The sequence below is a fragment of the Scomber japonicus genome, chromosome 4 (assembly GCF_027409825.1).
Source record: "Scomber japonicus isolate fScoJap1 chromosome 4, fScoJap1.pri, whole genome shotgun sequence".
Taxonomy (NCBI): Eukaryota; Metazoa; Chordata; class Actinopteri; order Scombriformes; family Scombridae; genus Scomber; species Scomber japonicus.
The window spans coordinates 22,667,346-22,682,802 of NC_070581.1; the positions used below are offsets into that span (position 1 = coordinate 22,667,346).

Genomic DNA, 15,457 nt, shown 5'->3' on the forward strand with positions numbered 1-15,457 from the left:
TTATCCAACATTTTATGGATCAAACAGTTAATTGAAAAGATACTAAGCACATGTGCATAGTATCTTTATTATCATAATATTATTATACACTGAAACCAGAGATAATGTATGTTGCTACACTACAACACATGTTGCATTTAGTACAGCTCTGAACACAAGTTATGTTTTTACTATCTTCAATAGGAAGATAAACAAGTAATAAAAGGTGCTCTACACACTGTGTTTCCAGTAATCTTATAGCCAAGGTTCACACGAGTGTTTATTGACAGCCAACATATCTCTCAATAAAGAAGTAAAGTCAGTTACTACAGATAAGGTTAAAAACTATCATCATATATTCCTCACTACCTCCCTCCCCTCCAAACATCACACAATCAATCAGCAGGAGACAGGACAGAGTCATCATAAGAGACAGGATTACCCTATCACAAATCAGGGGAATCCCATCATCATAATCTTCATGTGTGGTGGATATTTAAGGGGGACGCCAATCAATCCAATCTGAGAGGCCTGTTCTCCAAAGTGTGAGCCCCTAACCCAAAACCCACTGACCCAAGACCCTTAATCTCCAATCCCCACGCGTGGGTTTGGGCTACTTTTAAAAGGAGGGTAAATTGGAGACACACGCGACCAAGCTTATAATCCCACAGCGACCAGCCCGCCCAATTTATAATTCATCTTTAGCTTGCCATATGTTGCAGTTTTTACATTGGACATGTGAGCATAGATTATTAATCTCCTGTGAAGCTAATCAAAAGCATGTCTTTAGTCATTAGCACGCTGTCTGGACTGGATTTCCTGACAGATTTCCCTCATAGAAGACTATAGCCAATGTTATGATGCCACATGATGAAAAGTCAATAATGTGACAGATTTATCTCTCCACACAACCCAACGGCTGATTCCAGATGAGTGCATACATTATGGGCTGAGGTTAGAAACCCCGCCGTGCTGGTTTTCATACTATAGACTACCATGTGGAGATCAAAGTACATAATCACTGCTCTCAAAAGCAACACATGATTGAGGAGTTAATAAAAAGAGACAGTCAACCCACGATCTTGGTTCCCCTTTTCACTCAACCGTAATCAGTCACAATTATTTTCATTACTTCCTCATGCATTTCTCATACCATTACAGAGGATCTGACTACTCTGGTCATAAGATTAACACATGGAAACTTCAAGGGTATAAATAAATGCGTGGGTGCGTTAACACTGACTAATTTAAGGAAGGATCATGTTGCTGTGCCTGCTTTATCCGTCTTTAGTAAAGTCTATATCAAAACATAGGTTTCTCTGGAAATGACGGTTTAATTTTACACCCAGAATGTTAAACCCAACACCTGCTAACAAACGTTGCTACGACACAAAGTCTTTAATTTAAATGGCGACTGCTTGTGTGTTTGTGTTCAAAACATGTTGGAACACAGTGTGAACATCGCTTTGTCTTCTAATATGACCGAAAAAACAACGGCCTTCAAAAGCCAAAGTCCACTGATTTGAAGGTAAGGCAAACAGGCCACTGATGTCAATCACACTATTCTGGAACGTGATCCCAGCTCAGTGATAGACAGGAAAATGCTTAACACCAGGCTCTGAAGGCTACAGCCCTACTACTAATTTTTATACTCTTTACATGGTATAGAGAGGCAAAGCAGAGAGAATATAGGTCGTAAAGTTCACTCAGGTCTTTCCTCCACTGGCTTCTCTAATCCCTTGAGCCAAGAGCAACAAGGGAGACAGGCTTTGGGCTTCTGACAAGTAGAAAACAGATCAATACTGCTGGTCTCAGAGGCCCTACCAAGCTAAAGTTAACTGAATGAACAATCCTGTTTTCAGTTCCTGACCTGCTGGTATAGAGAGAGCAGTGGTTCTTTGGCATGAAGCTAAAATAGTGAGTGGGCAGAGATGTCTCCGGAGATATAGTTACTGCAGACCATTTGGAGATAAGAATAAAAGCAATAGGTATGTTGAAGTTAATACACCCCCAATCCAACCCCCCCACAATCCCCCCACAATCAATACTGGTGAGTCCTTTTGAAAACTCTTCCCTCAGGAGAAAAAAACCCACTTAAAAACTCTGGATTTGGATCTCTTTCTCCAATCTCTGGTCCAGCTTTAATCATCTCATTGAAAGTATCCATTTAGCCCCCTGTGGTCTCGCATCCTGGCTCTAATAGGAAAGGAAAGCTGCTGCAACAAAGGCCAGGACGAGAGGCAGACAAAAATGGAGAATTGGAAACATGATGAGACAAAGAGAGAGGCAAGACGTTGTGTTGCCAAACTGAAAGAAACTGCACCTTTTACTTCCTGCAACCACATGTGAACAGAATATTGAAGAGATTACCCTTATAACTTTACTTTTCAGTAAGTCTCAGGAACCCAATGATCATCTGTTTATTGATAAACATCCTCAAGAAAAGATAAAAAAAAATTAAATTAAAGACATGCCCAAACACAAACCCGCAGGCAGAGTGTACAACCCAAATTTGGACCAGCAGTGAGAGTGAAAAGCAAGAGAGAACAAAAATAGAAAGAAAAGGACTCAACAAAAATCTCATCCAGTGAGAATTTATTTGGAACAGCAAAAAAACAACCTCCCACCTCCCAACATTGTTTTAAAGCAAAATGCTGATATGATAATCTCACTAATCTCACAGATAGGGTACATCAGGGCACGCCAAAAACAACACACCCTTTAGATGCAGATATGTGATATGAGAATGCATTTTGGCAAGACCCGGAGCACGAGTCAGTGGGCTGATGTAGAGCTGAGATTTCTAGTCTCTTCGTCAGCATTCTTCCGCTATGACAAAGACAGCCTGTGTTGAATGTTGAACAGTGTCGTTTATATCAGTTTTAATCACTCATACAGATGCTCAAGAGAGTGCAAAGGTTGAGTCGTGGAGGATGCCAAAGCTATGTCTCAGCAACAACTGTAGGCTGGTCAGTGTTAGGGCTGTCGCTGTATGCGGCTGGCTGCGGAGGAAGAGAGCAAGGGGGAGCAGGAAGGAGGGGGAGGGAGGAGGGAAAAAAAACAAAACAAAAAAACACTGAATGGTTTCTCCTGCCTCGTGAATACAGCTCACGTGGAGTCACAGTTTGCGATGATGAACAAGACTCTCCCTCCTCCCTAACCCTTCTCTTTCTGTCTGTGTCTACATCTCCATTCACAGTCCGCTTCGCTGCAGCCTCGAAAGGGACAGATTGCCTCGAGATGCGTGTCGATTCTATATTTAGCCATCCGCTATTAACTGTTCATAATACAGATCTCTTGGAGGCAGGGGGTTAAAAAGTGTACAGGATGACCCACAGTTCCTTACTAAACAGGGTCACCACACTTATCTATTTCCCTGGCACATAATAGCTCATCCTGTTGTTTCTGCATCATCCAGCTGTGTCACATCACGTGTCAGTGTACGTTTGTTTTAGTTAACTCAATTAAACGAGAGCCAACTGATCAGTGTACATTCAGCCAAAGCCAATGTCATTTGTTATAATGAGTAACAGAGAAGCTAATGATTACTTCAGACTTCAAGGCTACTCTTCAGTGGTGGGGGTGGGGCGGAAATAAAAAAAAAGAGAGAGAGAGAGACAGAGATTCACGATCATCCCTTGACAAATCTGGAGTTCATGATTAACTCTCCGCTGGGTGGAATTTCCCCCTTTTTTCACTTTTCTGACAGTTTCTCACCACATCAGCAACTCAAAATTTAGGAGCTTTCAAAAAGGGATTCTCTACAAGCAAATGAGCAAAAAAAATATCAGGAGTAATTAGAGTATATATTTATAAGAAGCTTTCACATTAAACAGTACGATGCAAGGCTTTTTTTTTTTTTGTGCCGAGCAGATAGAGAAAGAAGGAGAGGAAAACATGAGGGTGCGAACGAGGAGAGTTAGTGGCTGCCTGGCACAGAGCCACATTGATTCACTGCATAGCACACAGCCGTTGGGCTATTATTCACACAACAGGCCTGGACAATTTCACACACACACACACACGCACACACACACGTCCCATTTCCAATTTTCCCTGTGTGCCCTGCAGTCACCCATACTGCAGCACCTGGTACTGAAGCCATGTAGAGGCTTGCTCTCCTTTCTGATGTACTGGGGGGGAAGAGGCAAGAGTTTAAAGCCTCATAGGGGCTCAGACAACACTGCATACAATTCATGTTGTCCACACATAGATAGAGGCGGTGCACTGTATGCCAAAGGCAAAGAATAACACCACAGAGAGTAAGAGAAAGCAGAGGTTAGAGAAACATACCCACATATGAATTTACGAGGCACGTATTTCCTTATAAATAAACTATTTAGCCTCAAGTAGACTGGCTGTAAATGTAATACTCCAAGCATGAGACTTGAAGGGGCACGAACTTCCCTAAAACAACCCGCAAAGCTATACCAGGTTGTGGATCTCCTGAGTTGCGGGGCAGGACGGAGAAATAGAGAACGCCAGAGGGGATGGAGAGCCATTGGGAGAAGGTAATTCAAGTACACACACACACACACACACACACACACACACACACACACACACACACACACACAGAGGTCTCTGCGTATGAGCGATGTACTAATCAGACTCATGAGGCCCTTTACACGCCTGACTGAAAAAGTCCCTCTCAAACATGAAAAAATATCAGAGCAGCCTAATTGGGCTGCAGAAGCTCAGTGATACAAAATCTGTACAAAATCCTCCCTGCTCACATCAGGCTGTAAGGATAAAGCGCTAGTTATGGTTTTCATCAGATCTGGGGAATCTGGGAGATGGGGGGAAAACTACATTTGATATTTTATTCCAAAAGGCCACTAATCTAAACTCAGCATTAGAGATTCTGTGTGAAGTCAGGTTTTTTTTTTGTTGTTTTTGATCAGACCTCATGTTCAAACATGTCGCTGATTTATATTCATCATACATCCACAAAGACAGGAGCTTGTGGAAAATATATCTCCTTTATAAAAAAGGTGAAACACCTGCAAAAGGAAGACAACTATGTTCTCCACTGCCATTATAGTGTCTGAGTCAGAGTCAGCCTGAAGGCTCTATACTGTGGGGGGCTCACAGACTGTTATTACAGGGTAAAAACAGTCATTAAACCCCTTGACAGTAAGCTAAAGAGGTGGGGTCTGAGCACCGTTGATCTAATCTTCACAGTATATGATATATAAGATGAGGGAAGCTTTTACACCATGTGGAATCTGTGGTTTAGTGAGAAGAGGTCATGTCAACTCTGCTCATGAGTGAAATACAAGCTAAGCCTTAAAACAAACCATGACCCACGATCAACATTTAGAGAAAATATTTCTGTGGGGTAAAGTGTTTCCTGAGTAGGTTTGTCTTGACTTGAGTTGCTGTTTTTGTTTCTGCCACAATGAAAAAATGTCTGTTCAGTCTTGTGCAACTGGAGAGAGAGACCACAAGGTTTTAAAATCTACATTTGTCTTCATTATTTTATCCCAGCAGCCAGTTAATCACACTGGAGCATCTGGTTCATTCCTGGCTGTTTAGTGCATCTATTGTTCAGCTGCTAAACCTACCACAGAATGGAGGAAAAAAGCTGGTGTCTCAAGAGAGAGCGCACACTCAATAGGTCTGATATACTGCACCACCATATCGGTGTCTGGAGCTCCTTATCATCGTTCATATCGCTGCAGTGCTCCATACCATCTGGGCATTCACTACCTCAGTCATTTGCAATGCAAAGACTGCCTTATCTGTGTCTGCTTGGAGTCAGTCTGTCAGTTCCCCTTTCTGCCTGACACTCAGAGCCTAGATGAAATCTCCCAGGTCCACGCGCCTGCACCCCAGGGGAACAGTCGTCGTTATGGTTACTATGCCAATTACAGTGACAGAGCGAAAAGCGGTCAGTATAAAGGCAGGGCAGAGGGTGCCACTGACACAGATGGCTGTTTCAGGGCTAAGCCTAACAACACAGCTTGCTCTCCACCCTTTTTCTCTGGCAACAGTCTTCACCCACGTCCTGTGCCTCTCCAAATCAAGATCTGATTGCACAAAAAGCTTGCTGGTCTGAGGTTGCTTTGAAGTATTTCTGTTTTTGCCCTGTGCTATCTGGCCGTGCCTACAACATAGCAAACAAGCTGTGAACCAGGCTCAGTCTATTTAGTGTGTGTTTCACCATATTTCCCAGAAGACATTGCTCCCTGTGGAAAATTCACATATGACTTCCACAGCTGAACGGCCCGTTGTTGTTAAAGACATAAATGACAGAGGAGGGGAGCAGCTGGGGCCACAGCTGGGACCAGGCACACATGTAAACACACACACATACATATATGCATACGCTCGTGAACTCAGGCACACACACACCCATCCACCCACCCACACACACACATGATTGCATTTTCCAAAGTCCGAGGTCAGGTTTGCATGAAGATGGAGGAGGGAGGGGATGCTGAATCTATTTGTTTGTGTTTCTGTTCAGGTTTTCTTTATCAAACCTCCATTTAACCTGACCAATAATCATTTATTACATTAATGTTGTATATGAGACCCTAAAGCATTTTCCCCTCATCATCCTGGACTCATCCATTAGTGGCAAAACATGTCTAATCAATCAGGTTAGAGCATTGACAGGATGGGGGAGGGACTGCAGTAACTACATTTGACTTCTTCCTGAGGTTTCCATTTTTAGGTGCTTCATTTGTTACCACTTGAATGCAACTATTCATCACTCCTGACCTACTTTGTCAATGTTTCCACCACTCACGAACAAGGCTACTAAAGTTATCTCCCAATCTCTTCCAAGTGCTGTCCTTAACTGCCCCCCCTCCTATCTCTTCATTCACCCTCCCAAACCTAGAAGCTGGTTTCTTGGGCAGGAACAGCCCCTGCTCCCAGCCAGACAGAGACTAATGACCTCCGTTCTTCCTTTGCAGTAATTAAATTCTGTATGTGCCTGTTTGTGTGCACATACTCTCCAACAGTGAGGTTAAATCTTGGGTCAGAGTGGCAAGCCAACCACATGAGGCCCCTGTCAGTTTATAAAGAATGAAGTGGGGGGCTCGGTAAATTCAGCACCAGTGAGTACATAATAGATTGTATCTGTGCGCAAATAAAGTACACTATGTTATATACAATACAGTAACTGAATGCAGCGGACACATGATTGTTTCTGGTCTGCATTTAACAAAACGTTCTTTCATACCATGTTCAAACAATACTTGGGTTGACTGTACAATACCTAAACCTCTCTCTAACAACAGAGCATTCAAGTAAAATAATGAAAAAAAGATGAAAGATAAGCTAAAACACAATGCCCTAAAGTGAACACTGCACATATTCTAGAAACAGCCTACTGCTCTTTCATGAGATACATATATGTCTAGTACAAAAAAAAAGCTGTTTAGTTTCTATTTGAATTCCCAGCACTTTAAACTCATTAAGCCAGCTGATGGAGGAACCCCTATTCTTCTTGCAGTCTAAAAAGGAGAGGTAGCTGGTTCCCACAGGAAACCCATGCATTGCCTGGTGCCCCTCCCACTCTCCTCCTTTCTATCTCCTATCCCCATTTCTCAAGGACCCCTGAGAGACTGGCACACATCCAATTAAAACCCCTCCCTTTCTTTCCCCCAAACTCTTAATGTTGTTAGTGCTGTACAACCAGACTTTTTTTTTTCTACTTTCAATTCCTCCCTCTTTCTCTCCTGTGCTCCTATGTTCTGCCATGCCTGAGGGTTTCAAAGCGTGGGCTACATGAGTCTTGGGTGTGACACACTGCAATACAGGGGGACCCAGACCCACTAGCCTATTTACAATAGGAGCCTGGGGAATGAGAAGGAGGAGGTGGCGGGGAGTGGGGTATGCAGTGCAGAGAGAATGTAGACATACTGCTGTGCTCTGATTGAACTGTGGTGTTAAACTTAAAAGGACCCCCAGGGCAAAGGGACGACCCTTTGAAATGGGTTTAATGTTTCAATAGATAACCGATTAAAACGAGGAGATGTTTTTCAAAGTCTGCCCTCTGGTTTAATTAATTCCGGTGAGATAGGAGGCGCTACCCTTCCAGTCGGGAGATAAATGAAATGAGTGGACTATGTACAGTTTCAGAGGAACCAGGCAGGAGTATACCAAAATGCAGTTGTATAAACAGAGGACACTATCTGTTTACATCTCACCCCTGATCTCTTCATCTTGTGCACCAAACCACAAAATCCCTGAGACAAACTACAGACAAGAAATTGCACACACAAAACTCAATAACTCCTCTGTAGCAGGAGGGATTGGGTGGAGTAAGTCACACCCTTCGCCTTCGGACATGTGTGCACGTGTGAGTGTTTATTTCTCTCGGCAGGGTTAGGGCACCCACCATCTGTCCACTAATAGCTACTGCAGGTTTTATTCCTGCCTGTCATATATGCTAATTAGTGTGGGGGTGTTGCACGTCCCATGTCCGATCTTTTGTTTCATTGGGGAATATTCCCCTCAACTCCCAGGGGAGTAAAGCATTCTTGATTTTAAAGGGACATTAACATTTGCCTCTGATTTCTTGCTATCTGGGTTAAGCCCCAATATACTCCTAAGCGGACACGTACACGGACAGCTGCGGACACGATGGACACGTAGAGGATCTGTTGTACAACTTTCTGGAGTCTGCTTGGAGGACACATTCCACATATGTACAGTAGATCAGCGTCTATTGACTGTAGCGTAGTGGCCAAGCAGTCACAAAGAATTGGAGGTATACAGAGCCTTAACGCATACCCTCTGATGATGAAATTTACAACACGTGGACTCTACCTTCGACCCTTGCATACTCACAGATGCACAAAGTACAACACCAGCTTGAAGATTCAATGAGATTATAGATTATTGGTGGAAATAAATCGACCTCTGTTCAGTTTGAAAAGGTTCCTAATAATATGAATATTAGTAATGTCCAGAACATTGTATGTAAACTCAGCATAATAAGTGTTGAGTTGTTGTTCCTTTATAAAACAGAGGTGAGAGAAGTGACTTGACTTATGGACTTCATGGGGTCATTTCCTCTGATGTACAAAAAAATATCCGGACTCATACAGAGCTACATTTCATACACTTCCCATCCGCTATAAAAAGCCAGACCCCCTCACAAGTAAACAGGATGCAGAGTCGGGGGGGCAGGGCAGCTGAGTTCTGACTTCATTTCAATGGAAGGAAGAACAAAGATTTGATGGAGTAGAGCTGTGCTTGAAGAAAGATTTGATGCTGTAGAACTTTTGCTTTGACAGCAATTGTGATTATGGTCACAGTTATGAAAAGACAAAGCCATAAACAAGCATCCAGTAGAGGCGTTAGACACGTGGGCTCGCCATGAGGGTGTCATTCTGTGTCTATCATGTTTGGATTCGGTGGCAGAAAAGAAAAGTTTGAGGGGAGCATGATGCAGCCTACAGACTTATTCTACAGACTCTATTCAAGGAGAAACGAAGGCGGCACACAACACAATGCTACCCACATGACTAGCTGATTCATCTGTTTATATAAGACCATGGAGTCTCAACACGAATACATATGACCCTGCTGTCAACTGCTTACATTGACCTTAACTAAACTGAATAGTAGTTAAGCCTAGACCATGTATAAACAGGACACTAGAGTATCTATCACAGACATTATGCAACACGGTATCTCTAGTTACCAAAAGAGAACACAGCGAGGTAGTATTACTGTGGAACAAACTTACCTAACACACAGGATATTGGGTTTTTTTTGGTCAATACAGGTAATGGCTATGTTGATTTAAAAAGAACACAATCAAATGAAAAATAGGTTATTTGAGGTGATAAAAATGAAAAATGAAAGAGCCTGTCTAGATTTAATCAGCTCACTGGTGAATATTGGTGAAAACTTGACAACACAGAAAACTGGACAAGGAGACACAGGATAAGAAGCCCTTGTGTTTCTTCCGCACATACAAATGTAACTCAGTCACGTGTCGACGTGTGTACACACTGGCTTCTTTGTTGAGATTTACAATAGTTTATAGTTATGCTGTGGAGGAGTAGGGAAATGTTGGATTGTTGGAGATACACAGCCATTACTATGACATCATTCTCTGCTTTTAGCCTGGACTAGTCTTCAGTAATTGGATTACACAGCAGGTTGAATCATGACCCAGCTGGGCTGCCATACCACCTCTCTGCATGCACTTTTGACTTTTGAAAATGAAATATTTAATCACTAGAGTATTAAAAAAGGTATAAATATAACTATATATATGAAGTGTAACTTTACAATATGAAGGATCAAGTACTGTAAATACTCAAATAAAAAATGTCTACTTTATTGCTGCTGAGCTTTCTTTAGGTTAAGTTTTATGGACACTATTTATTGGGATTATGTAAAAACTTCAGTCATATTTATTATAGCTAGAGGGAAGTATCTCAGAGTGTGACCTGATGACGCACACACAATTAGATCATACAATATTCCCATGAACAGTCACAATGCTATGCTCCTCTGTCAGTAGGCAACAGCAACCTCTGAAAGGCTTGAGGAGGAACTTGATGCAGGTTTGACTGGGGACCTTAAATTATATTTAACAACCAACAAAATGCTTCATACCAGACGTATTTAAAGCACCACTTCCACACTCCTGGTTGCTAATGCAAGTCTTCACAAATGTGGGATTCTTTTCATTTGAACACACTGCACAAACACTCCACTCTTTACACAAGCAGCCCAAATAGTCCGCCCACTGAGACCTGGAGGACTCCTACAGCCATCCACTAATGCTCCAAGAGTAAATACGACCTCAACTTAAACTGTAGATGGGTGCTGACTGTATTTAGTTTAGCAGAATTAAAGACAAAAGCGCTTAAATCATTATGGATTAGCAGCGGGCCATTTTACCTAAAACTGGGCAGAATGATTCTTTCATTACTTTGTGATACCATATGGCCATCCTTCTGGGACACAGACGGCAACATGAGTCCATGTAAGTGGTTCTTTGGATTGACCTACCAGTCTGGATCCTAAATAAAGATTTTTCAGTGAAAATTTCTCTTCACAATAAATGCGTGGGTGGTATTAAAGACCATGTTAAGTGAATTCAGACATTTTCTTCTAAACACATTAAATAGGTCATAAATGTATTTCTAAAAAAGGTGTAAAAAGCATTTCAACCATTTAGATTTGAATTGTGGAGCTACAAACTGTGTTTCAAGATTTCTGTGTTCAGGATTTAGTGGGCGAGTCTGAAAATCACTGGCGCGTTGCTGCAGAGGTATAAATACATTCAGCGCACACTACTACTACTACAGTCTACAGTTAGCCAGGTAGCTGAGTTAGCCACCGAGCTAGCCACTGGGCTAGCGGCTGAACTAGCGGCAGAAAGCTCTCAGACGTAGCGTCCATGTTTCTGGTAGAGGTGGTGATTTTGATTGACAGGTGACACTTGGTAGGGGGCGGGGTTTCAGCGAACTCGGTGGGCACGCCCACAGCATTGGCTGATTTTTACACAACTTTGAAGCCTAATTTCATATATTTGGCGATTTTTTTAATCATTCAAATGTGGCAGGGTGGTTAACAACACTTTTTTCTGTGGTATGTCAAACTCAGAACATATATTTATTCTTACTTTACACAGACTTTAACCACAATTTCCACATGCTTATTGTGGCTGAAATTCATATAGCAGAGTGCAGGCCTGACAGCGCTCGGAGAACAGGGTTCTACAGGGTTGGCAAGCACTTGACTAGGCTACTGGACCAGGATAGGAAGAACAGGGCAGTTTCCCAAGTGCACCTGCCAGTCTCAGCGCAGCATTAACCCAAAATGCACCTACCTGTCCCTGGCTATGGAGGCTGCTGAATGTGGCAGGGCCTGGCAGACTCCCAGACCTCCGTAAGCCCTGTGCATAGCGGCTGGGATTCATCCTCTTAGGCCCAGAGGGTAGGGGATTTGGGACTTTATTTAGTGCCATTTAGAAAAGATTACCCCTTAACTGCAGACTTGCCGTCCAGCAAAAGACATTATGGATAAAAGGGCTGATCAGAATACCCCAAACAATGCTGAAAGTTTAGTGCATCCTAGGTCACATATAGATGCAAAAGCACACTGAACACATATCGGAAGCCCAGTGAAGTAAGACAGTGATTGAGTAAGTTGTCTTGAATGAGCGTTTAGGAAGCACTGGGCGCTTGCGATAAGCTACAAGAATGGCTAAAGTGAGTGAGAAAAGAGAAAAATATGAAAGACTATGAGAGATGAGCAGCTGTTGATGAAATGTAGCACAGCGTGGCAATCCAATAATATGAGACTGGCTTTATTTATGACTCTTCATATAAGGGACCAGATGGGTTTTGTGTTCTACTCGTATTTTCTACTGACGTCCAATCAGCATCCAACCCATTTAACACCACAGAAAGGGCTTAGAGTCACACCAGATATCTTTGTTTAAGGACATTGGGATATATCCTTTAGTAATCAGCCATTTCAAAAGGGACAAAAGTGACCAATCCTTTCAAATGTAACCACAATGGGACGCCTCTCTCAATTCTCTCCTTTGTCATACGCTGTGTTCCGCTGGCATTTAACTCTCTCTTCGTCTATGACATCCAAGAACTGTTAACCCCAGTGGACTCAAATGCACAAAGGCCTGGTGAACCTAGCACAGAGCAGCCAGGTTTTACTGAGCTTAACAATATTTAGGGTTTTGATTGTCTGGTTGAATTCCACAACGCAGTACACAGCTGGTGCTACATCGATAGCAGTGTTGCATGGGAGGACTGGGGTCTGCGCGTGACTGAATGACTTCAGTGTGGTCGCTGACGCTCGTTGTGGTGCTTCAAGGATCAGAAGAGTTCTTGGTCTTTGTCAAAGTGCCATGGTCTAAGTCGCCTGAAATGGTAATAGTGTGAAAAAAATAAAATGACCTGTATTTGTAGAAAATAAAAAAATAAAGTGATATAATAATAAGTGAGAACTCTGGGGATGTTTTGTGGCTCTGTTGTTTTCAGATGGATGATGGTGTTATTGTGGCAGCTGCGTTTTCTCTTAGAAGAGTCGAGAGGCTAAACATCAAGCCCCGGCACACCACAGACTCTCCAGTTACTCCCTTACAGGTAAAGTCCCTCCAAACTGCATTAACAGTCAGAGGTGTGGCACATGATGTTACCTGTGAGTGGCTTAACTTAAGAATTACAACAACAGCTGAGGCAACACCCTGCTACAATGTGGTATAATATCAGCTACTTTACCGTGTGACTGAAACTGCACTCTGAGATCTGTGTAGGTAAAAGTCCACGTAGCTAACAATCATATCTTTATTAGCTGCCTGGCATGCAGGGGCGTCTTTATCAGAGCATTGTTTAAGGAGTGAGCAACAAAGCTGTTGATTTTCGACATGATTTTCTGTATGTCTGATAAAATTTCCTTGATTAAAACAAATAAATTGCATTATCACAAGGCAATATATGATCAGACAAATAGACATAAAATCTGAGCAGTGTTAGCTACTGTCCAGGAGGTAGCACAGGAGCTGAGGGTCAAGTGACTCACCTTCAGTATAATGTGCCTGCAGATGGATCTCTCTGTCAGGCTAGTGAGGTGCAGGCGGTGCCAGTGGGGGAATGAGAAAATAATCACTATCTACCTCACTAGAGGACATCAACATATACATGACAGTGTATCCCCAGTGACAGAGGCCAGTGTTTGACAATAATTTTGTGGTTGGAGGGCTATGAAGTGAATGAGAAAAGGGGCTGACACTTTCCCAGATGGATGCCAACGATACACCATAAGATATATTATACATACACAAGATAGTTTCATCAGAGAACAGATTGGAACATCCTATGAATACCTCTAGCCAATTATCATGTCTACTAATCTGGCTAGCTGTGATACCAACACACTCAAAAGCAGCACCTGCTGAGGAAGCGGCACGGATGCTCAAATTAAGGCACGGAGCTGTGCCGTTACTAAGCAACAGCAGCGCACAGAATTCCTCCATCTTCCTGCCTAAAGAGTACAGTGGGAGTGTGGGTGTTAATATTGGTACCCTGCCCAAGCGTGTGAGGATGGGAGGATTGGCTAAATGGCAGCGGAAGTTTGCCCACTGTCACAATGATTTCTGATTGACTGTTTCTATCCAAATTGTGACAAATGAGTGGTGTCTGGACATTGAAATCACTATGAATGCACATAAATCTGAGGTTTTTTTTTATTGTGTTGTATTTGTGCAGGCCAGCAACCGAGGAGAGTTTTAGGGCCACTGTAAATTTCCCAGACAATCTACTCCAGTCTGTCTGAGACCTCGAAAAAAAGAAGGGACATCCAAACAGCTGCCATCAGTGTAAATAGTAGCAGCGACTTAAAACAACATGGCATTTATACATACGAACAAAGAAATGACTTTCATAAAAGTTGCAGACAAAGCCACACTTTCTAGTTTGCCCCATCTACTTCAAAACAGCACAAAGCAAGCAAGCAAAGATTAATATGTCATTTGGGGGGGTTTTTTCAGGCACAATGGCAGTTTGAGTTATGAGTTTGAATTTGAAGTGGAAACCAACTGCTGAGATAAGCTTTAATTTAAGCCCCTGTTGTGACAGTAGCCTATCTTGTGTTTGCTCTCCTCTGACTACTGTCTGTCTCCAACAGACAATAAAGAGGAAGTCAAGAGGGATATCAGAGGAATGTGCTTGTATTTCTCTTGTGATAGCATCACTGCCCCTCATACAGTGGCTGGGCTGAGTGGGAGAAGGGGGAGGGAAGGGGGGCTGTTGGACAAAGTGATAAAAGGATCATAGCCACAGACTTTCAAAGGTTACCATCTGACCAGTGATCTACAACCAGCATAACCCATCCTCTAAGGCAAAAGACAGAACCTTTGCTACAGCTGTGAGCCAGCAATTGAGTTTATTACCCACACAGATGGATGTTTGTATCCTATTATGAAAAGAAAAGAAGGAAAGACACAATCTAAGAGTGCAGGCAGACTCACAATGTGAATTTCTTTTTTTGGTTTAAACAAAGAGCTTCAGCTGGCATGTTTTTCAAGAACCAAGAAATATCTCCACAAATGTCCCTGCTCCTTTTTTTCTCATTTGCTGCTATGGTTACTCTTTTAGACTCTTTTCCAGTTTGTTTCTTCTTTTCAGAGCTTTTTGCTGTCATTCCTCAGTGACAGAGCTAGGCCACCCTTTGCCAAATAAGTGCATGGGAAAACGTCTCCTCTAAACATTAGAAGACCACGGGAAGACAGACAGAAAGAAGAAGGAAAAACAGACAGCTGAAAACCTCTCTGTGTGTGTCTCTCCACTGAAAAGCACAAAAACCCAAGGGAGCAATAAGCAGGAATCTGGCATGGCAAAAAGGGGGTTTACCATGAAGTCAACACACTCTCAGCTATTGGTGGGAGGACACAGGAAGAACCCTGCATCTCAAATGAGGATGTGAGCAAGGCTGTGTCAAAGCGGGAATCTGCTTTTTTGCCATGACTACG

General features: G+C 42.7%; 1 protein-coding gene across 1 annotated transcript in view; it reads right to left on the reverse strand.

The window, feature by feature from the left end:
- The window catches only part of LOC128356803 (protein bicaudal D homolog 2-like), a 44,884-nt gene that overhangs the window by 27,922 nt on the left and 1,505 nt on the right, over positions 1 to 15,457 (reverse strand). The window lies entirely within an intron of this gene.